Source organism: Prosopis cineraria, unplaced genomic scaffold (genome assembly GCF_029017545.1).
Source record: "Prosopis cineraria cultivar Desert tree isolate PC_DT_omini unplaced genomic scaffold, ASM2901754v1 PC2, whole genome shotgun sequence".
NCBI classification, from domain to species: domain Eukaryota; kingdom Viridiplantae; phylum Streptophyta; class Magnoliopsida; order Fabales; family Fabaceae; genus Prosopis; species Prosopis cineraria.
In genome coordinates this window covers 11849156-11862043 of record NW_026555333.1, presented here as the reverse complement: position 1 = coordinate 11862043, position 12888 = coordinate 11849156, and the positions used below count along the sequence as shown (strand labels likewise).

At 34.0% G+C, this 12888-nt stretch overlaps 1 long non-coding RNA gene across 19 annotated transcripts in view; it reads left to right on the top strand.

Annotated features, from left to right (window-relative positions):
- The window catches only part of LOC129302946 (uncharacterized), a 32448-nt gene that overhangs the window by 15864 nt on the left and 3696 nt on the right, over nt 1-12888 (top strand). For 18 of the 19 annotated variants that reach the window (XR_008591349.1, XR_008591347.1, XR_008591346.1 and 15 more), the window contains one exon: nt 844-1323. This is a non-coding gene — a long non-coding RNA (uncharacterized LOC129302946). Of the gene's footprint in view, nt 1-843; nt 1324-12225; nt 12309-12888 lie in introns of those variants that run through there. The other variant, XR_008591361.1, reaches the window with a different exon arrangement.

Here is a 12888-nt window from a genome sequence, read left to right as displayed (position 1 = left end):
TTGTTCCATGTTTTCCTGTGTTAAAATATTTGGGGGAAACTAGTTCTCTATTTGCCCTTATGTGTGGTTGTCACTCATGCTCAGTGCTGTGGATTGGTAGTTGGTAAATCCGGAAGATTTTATTCACTTACACCTGGTCATCATTGAGTGATTTTTCTTTTATGAATTTTGTGCATTCCAATCTTAAAGTTGATCATCTTATATTATATATTTTGCACTTCCTCACTAGCAACGTATCCCTTTCAAAATGAGGATAGGCCATTACAATTAGAGATCTTTCCTTGTAACTTTAATATCCAGCACTTTAGTAATTTTACTTGAATGGTTTATTATTTCTTGAGAACATTTGTGCTACCAATTTTTAATACAAATCCCTTCCTGTGCACAGTAGTTACTATTTTTCCTTGTAACTTTAATCGGGTGCTTTTCAAAACATTTTTTCATTAATTTTTTTTCCAACAATTTTGATTTTGATTGTTAAAATTATGATTTTTAATTTTGTTTAATATCCAGCACATTTTACACAAACTATTAAATTTTCTAGGATGTTACTCATTTTATGCTCTTTGTACTATAATTTTTTTTTTTGCTTATAAAGATGCACAATGATATTTCAATGCTCTCTCCCTGACAATATTAGCTATATGTAATATAGAATGTGACATTATATAGTATTATTTGTTGATGGATTGATCCTACAGTGGGGCTGTTAAATGGATGACATTATCAATTATCAACATGGAGATAACGAATTTAATTTTTATATTCCTTAAACGAAGCTATCAAAATTTAGTTGTTTATTGCTAATCACAAACATAATGGATATTTCGGTATTGATTGTAGGGTGGTATGTGATCTCACTGATTTGCCCTTATATAAAGATTGTAGGGAGATGCCCTTGTGCCAAAGTAGTCTCAATTTGTTAGCCCAGGTCGGGAGAAGCTCAATATCAGTTATGGAACTCCTATCATTTGGATAGGGGGAGATAATGGTCTAGGTAGGAGCTCTGGGCCTTTGGTCGGCCATAAACGAAGTTAAATGGTCTATTGAGCAATGCACATGTTGAACTTAGCTATAGATGAGAATTTTGTCATTAGGTATCTTGTATGCATACATTACTGCCTTGTATGTTCTTGTTTGAGAGTAACTAATTGGACCAGGTGATTGACCGGCTATAGATGCATTGTAACCTCAAATGTGATTATTGAGACTTTTTGTCTCATCTTTTTATCTTTTGCTTTTCAAGAGACACGCGTGAAGTTGTGGGAAGGGAATTAACGTAATGGAATTGAGCTTTATGAGAAGTACGATTCCTTCAAAATACGACTATGCTTGCTGCCATCCCTAAGAGCATATCCATTTATTTATTTTGGGATTATTTTAGCTTCTAGGTCTGTTGATAAGGAGATTTATTTGCCAGAGTGCTAGTTGTGTAGCTTGATTTTTCTTTTTATTCATTTTATTTATTTATTCTTATTTTTGTGTATGATGATTGTTAAAAGAGCGGAGTTCTATCTAGGTGCTTGCAAGAATGTTAAGAGTAGATGGAGCCTACATAGATTGTGTGATATATTTGTTCTGGGATTCACCTGTTATTTTGCAATAGGGATTGATTGTGTGTGTGTGTGTGTGTGTGGTTTGTTGGTTAAATCATTCCTTAATATGGTAGGTGTGCATAAGGGGAAGCTATTTTGATTAATTTATTGAGTTTTTGCCTTTTCTACTATGATAGCTTCTTATGATTGCTTGAAACTTTGCTACCATAATAGGGCTTTTATTAGAGGAATTATATCGATTCTTATATCATGGTGGCCATATGATTGTGCCCTTTTTATACCATGATAGCCTTAAGTGAATTCTTCTTTAATGGTAGTTTCTTTCTTTTCTGCTATGGCAAGGGATGGCCTAAGTGTAAGGTTGAGTTCATTTCATTTATGGTATCAAAGCCTCTCAATTCTAGAGGTTCTAATTGTTGTACTTGTATAAATAATGGTGGTAGTATGTTACAGCCCTTAAGCTCCTATTTTGTTTTTTTCCTCCCCTCTAACTAAGGGTAGTTGCATCATTAGGAAGAGGATAATGATGAATACACGACATCATCAGTATCACCATCGCTATTGTAGGACGATGCACTCCTTTAAGAAGTATGGGATGTGATTCTGGATATAAACCAGAGAGTTTGAAGGCATAATGAGATTCTTAGATCTCAAGATCATAAAACAATAGCAAGAGGACACAAGGATATCCTGATGGCTTAATTTGGGCAAGGGTCACATGGAGATCGGTTTAGGTGAGAGCAATGCTTGACCTCATGAGCTACTTGCCCTGGATATCTTAATGATTTAGAGGAGTTTTAGTTAGTTTAACCTTCTAACTTTTGATGAGAATCTTAAACCATTTGTCTAAGGTGTGGATCGATCACTTCGAGTCTTGATCATTATTTTCACCTTGGGAAAAAGGGTGTATTTAGCAGCAATGTTGCTGGAAATAAATGTGAAATGATAGTGGGGGAGCATGAGGCCAGCTGATGGCACTCTAATGTTTTTAGAAGAGTTCAAGTGTCGCTTCTTCTTTCATTACTTCTTAGAGGCACTGCAGGCTGAGGAAGAAGTAGAGTTTCATGCTTTTTAGTAAGAAAACCTGGATAAGAAGGCGTTTATAGCTAAGTTCTTGGAGTTGGCTAAGTATTCTACATACCCCTATAAGTATGATGATGATAAGTGGTAGGCAAAACAATTTTACGAGAGAGCCACGTAAGAGTTGAGATAGTAATTGACTTTTCTATTAGCCACCTCATTCTAGGAGATGTGCATGAGCATTCAAATTGCATCAAGATGGGCGAAAGATTTGCTTGGAGGCACCTTAGCACTTACGAGTGGAGGTGGAAAGTGAGATGACTTCAACTTCGCCTTAGGTTGAGTCAAGGATCATAAAGAGGTTTGACTGTACCTGTTCCCTTCAACCAGGCCAATATGGCTTTCATAGCCATGTGCAACACTTAAGGGAGGAGACACTAGGGTAGTCGTCATTCTTCCACAAGTATGGGAAGATAAAACACATCACTCAATTCTACATTGAGGTCTATTCTACTACACTGGTACTAAAGACAATTATATCTACCCGAGTATTTTGTCATTGCAAGGTTGCCCTTGCTAATAACCATTAATGCCAAAATCAAGTAATCATTGGGCTAATAGGATTAGTAAGTGTATAATATTTACAAAAATTCGAAATTCTAAGTTCTTATGAATTGAAATTACTTAAATATCATTCAGTAAACCAAAATTAGAGTACATTATAGATATGAAAGCATTTGATTTCTATATCAATTGAAAATTCATTTTGGCCCTAAATGAGAGATCTGTCATGGCGTGATGCTCCTGCTAATAGATTTGACAACCTTCGTTCATTGATTTCTCTACCTGTAGGGATGATAGGAACTTGGGAGTCTCTAAAATAATAATCGACAAGGACTTATTAGATTTAAGGGCAATAGTCATTGTTGTGTAAAGTGGTAGTGAGACTATTTTTTTATTACAATTAAGTTCGCTCTATTGATAGACAATTAGTCCATTCTCAGTATTACATCAACACCGCTCAAATGTAAACAAATCAAATCAATAGTTTTGGCTCTATCACCAAATTCTAACTCTAATTTCAGACAAGCCCGATTGGTTTTAATAGAGGCACCAACTGGTGTAGACATATTCATGAAAAACAATATTTCAAGGACATACAGATTTAACTTTTTTGCACACTTGCTAGAAATAGAAGAATGGGTGGTACTAGAATAAAACAAAGCATCTATTGGGTTATCACTTGGTGAAATTTTACCTTTAATCAACTTCAATGAAACTTTGGCCTCTTTCCTAGTCATGGTGAAGACTCGCTTGGGGATAGAAGGTCTATGATTTGGAGTAGGAACATTCTTTGAGCAATACTTGGATATGTGCCCAATCTTAGCACTTGAAGTAGGTCCAGGATTGCCCTTGATGTCTTCCACATTTATTACACTGTAGGGCTCTCGCTTGTCCAGTAGTAGATGGAGCCATAGATCTTTGCTGGGATGGTTGATTTCAGGCTTTACCCATACTTCTTCGGCCATTACTCCTTTGATTAGACCCTTTAGACTAAGGTCCCCTTCGGAAAGCTCTTCTTCCTACTTTCCCTAGCATTTGTGGTAAAACTTGACTTCTTGCTTACTCTACTTATAAGGCTTGTATATGATGAGAATTTGCCTTGACCATCCCTTTTCTTTTCCTCTATAGCTTTGCCCTTTCTGGCAATAGCTCTAAACTTGGTACACATAACTTCAAAGGAGGTAATATCGAAGGCAGCTAACTGTTGGCTGTATCTTGGCCTCATCTGACTGAGGAATAGCTTGGCCTTTTAGTGCTCATTATCATGAAGGCTTAGATACGGAGTATTTGGATAACTTATTAAATTTGACTATGAACTACTTTTCATTCATATTTGTTGGATATAGGCCTCTGCCTATATTGGGCTTAAACCCACTAATACACAAATTTAATTTTCCCTCTTGAGCTTGCAATGTTAACTTTCTTTTTAGGTTATGTAATTAGTTATTATTATTATTAGTTTTATTTCATAAGAGAGAGTTTAGGGATCTGATTAGATTTATTCTCTCTCCCCTTCATCTATATATGTAAATCGTGATTTATTAATAAAAACACAGAGGAAAACAGATTCAATTACAATATTTTCCTGTTGGAGCCTATGGAATTCAAACTCCTTCTCAACTTTAAAGGAGGTGGGGAAATAGTAGGCGAAGAACTGCCTTTGAATTCCTTCCATGTCAAAAGTGAGTCATTTGTCGACTTCACACTTTTTTATCACTATGTGGCTATGTCCTCGAGCATAAAAGTGGTGGCGAGAAGTACCATCTATTCAGTGGTATATGATATGATTGAGAAGATGGTTTCAAGTTTGTTGATCCACTTTTCTCCAACTTGATCTTCCATTATACCTTTAAAGATAGAGGGTTCAATCTCGTGAGCCTCCTTAGCACAAGATCAATAGAGTTCTCAGACTCTCTCTTCTTAGGTTGCACTAGTCGTATCGATCTCTTAGGTATACTTTCCTTGAAATACTCTTCATCATCATGACCGTGCACATTAGCGTGCATATCTTCACGAACTTCCTTGGGATTACTACTGGCTATCTCTGTTGTCTTACTATTCTCCTTAGGTTTCTTTTTAAGGATCTCATCATATCCATCTATCCTTCTTTGGATGTTTCTTATCATTTGCCTTGGTTCTTTCAAGACATCATTATTATTTCTCGGTTAAGGATCTTGTTGTTCCCGTTGTTGTTCTTGGTTTACTGCTCCTTGTTCTTGCACTACCGTTATTACTTGTTGACCTACTAGACCCCTTGCTCTAGTCTTTACGCATTTTTTGGAACATTATTGATGTTTTACCATGCTCTCCCTTCCTAAGAATGAAAGTAATCTCAAAAAGGAAAAAATAGTTAGCATTAGCTTGGTAAGGGAAAACAACATGTGGTAATAAGATATTGTCAATTCTATATGCAATGCACCAGTATAAGCCAAACACACATGACAAACATAAGCCACAGGCTGGTTCTCAAAACTCGATAAATCGATACCAAGTTGTAAGTTTGCCCTTACTAGTCACAATTAATACCAAAATTAAGTTAATTATTGGGTAACCCTATTGGATTGCCCAGTGTATAATATTTACAAAAACCGAAAATCTCAAGTTTTTGTGAATTGAAATTACTTAATATTATCATTTAGTAAACCAAAATTAGAGTGCATTATAGATATAAAAGCATGGAATTTTTATAAAAACTTTAAAATTATAGGGGACAGTTGAAAATTCATTTTGGCCCTAAATGATAGATGTGGCACGGTGTGCCTTCTTTGTGCCACGCGTTATGGTGCGTTGCATTCTTTTTAACAGCAATTTGGCAACTTCTGACTTGCTTAAGATCTCCGTTCGACGTCCGATTGAGACGATCTAAGTGTTTACCGCTCCTAGACTGATAGGTAGATTGAGCGCACCACATAAACACTAGAGGATATTGTAACGTCCCAGTCTTTTAAAACCTAATTAATTTTGCAATGAGGGATCTTATAGCGCTTTCTGGCGAAGCAGGACAAAAATATGCAGGAAGGAGGCCTACGGTTGTAGTGTCTTTTTTACATTACTAAGACACTTAACATACAATCACCATATCATGATAATTAGGGATTGACTAATAACCATTATAGTTTACCATGATAGAAATAAATCAAATGATATTTAATTAAATAAAATATTGTAAGGTTGGGATTTCAATTTAAAGTGATTTTTTCCAAAGGTATTTGAGCTCAAACATTTCAAAAGCAAAATATTAAAACAATTGAAAGCATGAAAGAACATTAAAAAGGGAAAACATAACATAACAAGGGCAAGAAGGCCATTTTTCAATCAACTGACATATCCACCACAGCATAGAACACATTTATCGCAGTCGACAATACAAAAGATATTCATCACGGTGAAGTGCTCTATACATAGTAGCCATTAGTTGCTTTGTCATGCATCATGGCGTTTGCAACATGCATCACGGAGCATCATGTTTCATGACTACAAGTTTTGCTGCCATGATAGTACTCGAAGCAAACTTCCAACATGTATCATAATTCCATCCAATGTCACTGTCGTGATAGCACTTAAAGCAAACTTTCAACATGCCATAACTCTAAAATCTGATAGGGTACTTAAGTACCTACGCAAAACTAATTAATTTATTTAGTTAATGGCATAGGTCTTACAATAAAACAATATCTCATTTAAAAGTTAGATGTCTAGATACAAAACAACCTCTTTTTCAAACTTTTACATATCCAAGGTATTCAAAACCTAAATCATGTGCCATTACCCTCAACCCAGGCTTAAATCACTCCTAATGAACTAGCATACACCTAAATGAACAATCATGTACAATTAATATAGTCTAGAACATAAATTGACCATTTAAAACCCCATAATCATAAAAAAAGGGCATCATATTTAATTACATCTCAAACAAGCCTAATGGCCTCATGGTGAATCAAAACAAGTTCATAAATGCACAAATAGCATTTACACTAGTATTATAGCTATAAACAATAATCTTGTCACAATACTCACATTCTAGGCCACAATACAACAAAATATAACTTAAATTGATATTCAAGCAAGTATGCCAAAATAATGATAACCTAGTTGACAAGTGATATATTCAAATATGCAAAAAATTAAACGAGCATTACAAAAGTAGCACTTTACTTTTTACCCTCTAAAGCTTCCCTTTTGCCTTAAGTGAAATCTTAATTTGTAAAATGATAACTGTAGCAATAAGAACAATGCCTTAGCAACTAAATAATTTAATTTATTCACAAGCAAGCCAAAAATGTAAATGAGCATGTAAAGTGTGCCATAAACCATGTTCATACAACATATATAATCATGCATGATCATACACGCCCTTATATCCTCATGTTATTTTTGTAAGATCTCCCTTACTACTCTATAATTAACTCCATAATTGAAGTAATCATGAGACTAATTCAAGTAAATTACCAAGATTGTAAAATTTACATAAATGGGATCTCAAGTTTTTAAAATTTAAAATGCTATAAAATTATTTAAAATCATTTTTAAAAAAATAAAATCAGAGCAAAACATGTATACGAAAGCATGAACATCTTACAAGGTAAGAGAACATCAAATTGGGTTCAACATAGCAAAAAAAAAAATGGATTCTAGGACAATTATGTTGCAACATAAAATTTTATGCTGCAGTATAAACTGCAGAATCCATGCAAATTTTTTGCCCGAACTTTCGACACTCACTAAATCTCCATCCAACGTCTAATTGAGGTGATCTAAGTGTCTATAGAAAGCTTTTTTCAAGCTCTAGCTAATGGCACTAGTTTTACATTTAAATTATTTCTCAATCAAAAATTGGACACTAAATTGCAAACTTACCCATTTATGTTTTCAAAACATAACAAAGGTGTCCAAAATCACAATCAAGTGCCATAAGCTTATAACCACCTTTAAATCACACTCAATAGACTCTATAAAACTTATACAATACACTATACTCAACCAAAAACACATGTATCACAAATTTACCACTCAACCCCATAACACATAAGACACAAGGAGGAGGAATTTCTTGTACAAAGCAATCATTTTCACTCCAAACCATTCAAAATACACATATTCCTACTTGCACAAATATTTTGGCCCTATACTAGGGTTTGCAATGAAAACTCACTAACCTAGGACATAAAATACACAAGTGTGATACAGTAATAATGCAAGTAGTATCAAAAATATTCATGTGATTCCTAGTTGGCAAGTTAACAATCTCAATACACATAAAACAACATAAAGAGGCATCCAAAGGATTACTTTACAATCCTATGCCTCAGCTCGTTTTCCCTGGTCTTGACCTGATGAGCTAGGCCTTGAAAATATTGAGAATTAAGGGGTGAGTATAACCACTCAATAATCAAGTTTTACTTAATCTATACAGTTACATATCAATTAAAAATGGATGTAATTGGCAATAAATACACACATAAACATGAAAGATAACGTATAGCCTCGACCACCAATAACAATCATGTGATCAGGCTTCAAACATATAATCATATATTTATATCAATAATGCACAACTTAGGGTCGCAATAATACAAACCATGCACCCCTAAATCACACTAGACCATAATTTTAATAACTATGTGGTCGGGACTAAATGCATGATCATATGCCAACCTTATATCCTCCTAATTACCTCCGACATAAAATCGATGGCTATTTGATAGCTACATTCTTCACGGACTAACCCAGCCTTTTCACTTGTGAGGATCTATCAGGTCATGGTCAACTCACTCACTTGTGTAATCCAATTTATTTCATTACTAACAACTATGGAGTGTCGTACCCCTAATCTAGTTTCTTCATGAATTGGTGGAGATTAGTTAGGTTCGAGTCCCTCATAAAATAAGTCGGATAGTCCTGAATCAACCATGGGACAAGGGCTACCTCTCGATTCCAACAGTCGGTGCCAAGGCAACTCCCGATTCCAACAATTGCTGCTAAAACTAGGTGGGTTTAGTCAACTACTCCTCTCCCTAGGTAAACTCCCGCCAATAATCATGCTATGCACGTATATCATATATGTATATGCATGCTAAACAATCATTTGTATCATGAATCTACATATCTATACTCACACTTAACTCACTCCACACACCAACTAGTACATAATCACAATTTCTCATTCATCATCACTATTAGCATGTATATAAATATACATATAATTTGCAACAATAATACATCATCAACCATGCCTAATTTGCATTATGAATTTAAAAATATTAAACATGTTCCAAATCAATCATTTCAACAAATAATCAATTAATATTCAACTGTAAAAAACTAGGTTTTTTTCAGTTGCCTCAAACTTTTAAGAGGTCAAAGGTTTACCCCTCAATAAAAGTTCTTCTCAAGCTATACCAAAGCTTGAATAGTGCACAAGATGATTGATCTACAATTAATTATACTGGTCATCATTAAAATTGTCATAAACATTCTTCTAACTTTCATCAATCAATACTCTAATAACCTAAAATTTCAATCTCTTGCACTTAAGCATAACCATTAGGTTTATTAATTTTCATTAACTCCATTTAGCTTCTATTAACTTAAATAATCACTAACATAACACCCACCATTTAAAATCACACTTTAGAGGTTTAGGGTTCATCCAAAATGGATGACCCAAACTTACAACCTTGTAAAAACTTTTAAATTATATGTAAAATACTTAAACAACTCTCATTAGTCCCATTTAAACTAATGAGTTTGGACCTACAGCCTTAAATCCAAAAATCATCATCTTCCAACCTTGAAGCTCACTTTCAAAACATGTAGGGGGGAAGAAGAAGAGATAAATAAGATATACTTAGGTGAGACTAAGCTTCAAACATCTTCAAATGCTCAAGAGTTGATGTCCTAGCAGAGAAACACTCTCTTGGTCGCCCCCTCTTTGTTTCAGATCTGATACTCTGTTTTTCAAAGTGATTTTTGCATTTTAAAAACTGGTTCAAAAAATGATGTTACGGCATAATTTTTTATGCTGTAGCATAATGCACTGTTAGCTAAAAATCCAACTTCTCTCTACAATTTAAGCTTGGGTGACTCAATTCACTTCCGAACCCAATAAACGTCTCTAATTATCCTTAAGCCCAATTATACTTAAATTTCTACAATTACCTTTCATTAGATTAATAAATCATGAAAAAAAATTTTAGGATGTTACAATTTTTGACTAAATTCGTGGACTAATAATGCAAACAAGACCACGTAAACGTGACCATACTGGCCTAATATTACCAATTGTGTGGGCTGACCTAGCCAAAAACTCTACACTCATTCTTGGACCACAGATTTCTCCTTCTCGAATATTGGGGTGTCATATGTCCTAGCCATACCTTAAAAGGTGATGATGGGGCTGCCATAATAATAAAATAAACACCAAGACCTCTCTTGGTGTCAGTGAGTGTTATATAGATTTGAACTAACTCTCCTAAGCTGAATTCTCATCCTTTCACAATGATGATGCCAAATAAATGTAATTCCTAATGTATCTCACAACATAGACAATATCAACATGCTCCTTTTTAAATCAAATTATTTCTCATATTGAACGTGCTTAGCACATTTTGTCTTTTAAATTCATTTTTACAATCATGTAACTACATTTACATTTCCAAAACCATACCCACTTTACATTTATTTTTCTAAAACAGTAATAACACTTTACATATATCAAAATATTATTTAATTTCTTAAGACTCCAATAATTTCAAACAAGCAGGTAAAAGTATCGGATTATTCAATTACCTCAACACTTTTATTACAAAAAACAAAAAAGATACCCATGAACTTACCAACTCCTTGAGCTTCCTTTGCTTAAAGAGGTCCAAACGATGTCAATCTACATCTCCAAACACTGCCATATCAATTTTCAACTCTAATATAAGTACTTTTAGCTATAATTAGCCAACCCAAGCTCACGACTCTCACCTACATAACTCAACCATTTATAACCTTCCATTAACTTCGACTAACCTCTATTAAGTTAAATAATCATTACTCCCAATCATTAATCTCAAGCCTAAGATTGACATAAAATCAAAAACCTATTCATAAAACCCTATAAAAACACCAACCTTAGGTTTATAAACTTTAAGCAACTCGTAATGGCTCCATTATAGTTAATGGGTTTGGGTAGAACTCCTCAAGAAATGAACTTATCATCCTCTATCATCCAAAACCACTTAAAATCACATAAAAGAGAGTTAGAGAGGGAACGAGAGGCTTTCCTTGTTGATTCTTGGTTTATAAACACCTCCAAATGGTACCTAAAGCAAACTGTAACATACCAATATTCCAACTCCTTCATTCTCTTTGTTTTCCTTTTTAATTTAAAATCAAAACGCAACCATCTGTTGTAGTGCACGTCATCTATGGATAACGCAAAAAGCTAATGCCTTAGTTTGCATCATCCAATTGGGCCCTTAATGGCCTAAGCTACCCTTTCCAAGCCTATCCAATAAACCATATGATTCAATTAGCATACCAAATCATGCTTAATTATTATGTTGAATCATTAATTCACCCTCATTAATTCATAAATCACATATTAAAAATTTGATATGTTACTCATGTGATATCCGGCTCTAAATAAGAATAATGAAGAGGGTGTCTGGTAGTGAACATTTTTTAGGTATTGACTGGTCAAATGTGGAGTTTATCTAGTGCTAAACACAATTATTGAAGGTATAACCGGCTAGACAAATATGAATTAGTATATTTAAGACATGATTTCAAGCCAAAAGCTTAGGGTTTGAAGGGTGAAGACGAAGGGCAATAATTTTAGGTGTTCCTCTAAGGGGTTTTGGACAATTTTACAAGGGTTTTGAGCTTCCCTAAACTAAACTACAAGTATTAAAAGGGAAAGGGTGGAGTTGTGAGATAACTAAACAAGAATTCTGTTCTAAAAGATGATTGGACTTATTACTGACATAATGGAATAATTGACATTATAATTCACTAATGGTTAAGGTGATATATAAGAAATTTTATTTTTGATTACTGAGATTTTTTTTTTCACCATTTGTTTAACATTTTTCAGGTGATAGCTCCAATGATACCAAGAAGGCACCCATGTGGTGACCTCCTTATTATTGATTAGACGACATCTGTACCTTATACTAGGTATATGTACTACAATTGAAAATTATTTGTACAAATGCCAAATGTAACATCCTGATTTTTTATATAATAAAGAAATTGTGGAATTTAGGTTTTGAGAAAAAAAATGATAATAATAGGAATTTATATTATTTGAGGTTATTTAGAAATAATATTATGGTTAGGTATTTAATTATGAATTTAAAAATTTAAATTTAAAACCACATAAGCAATATTTAGTTAAGATATAATACATAAATAATTTTTTTTATGTATGTGTTGAAAAAAAAAAAGAGAGAAGGTAGAAGGAACAAAAAAAAGGGGGTGAAAGGTTGTTGTTTCTAAGTCCCACATTGGTTAGATGAGGGAAGAGAAGAGGTGCCTTCATGTATAAAAAGGAGGGGGTGTGTGCATTAGGAAGCATGAGAGGCTAAGATGCAATTTAGAGAAAATTGCAACTTTTGGCCCAAAGGTTTGAATAATTAAATTCAAACCTATAGTTTTTTTTAATATAATTTTGGGACTCACAATCCCATTTTTATATTATTTTTCTCTCTTCCTCTCACGTTGCTCGGCGTTTTCTCACAAGAGGGGATTATTTTCT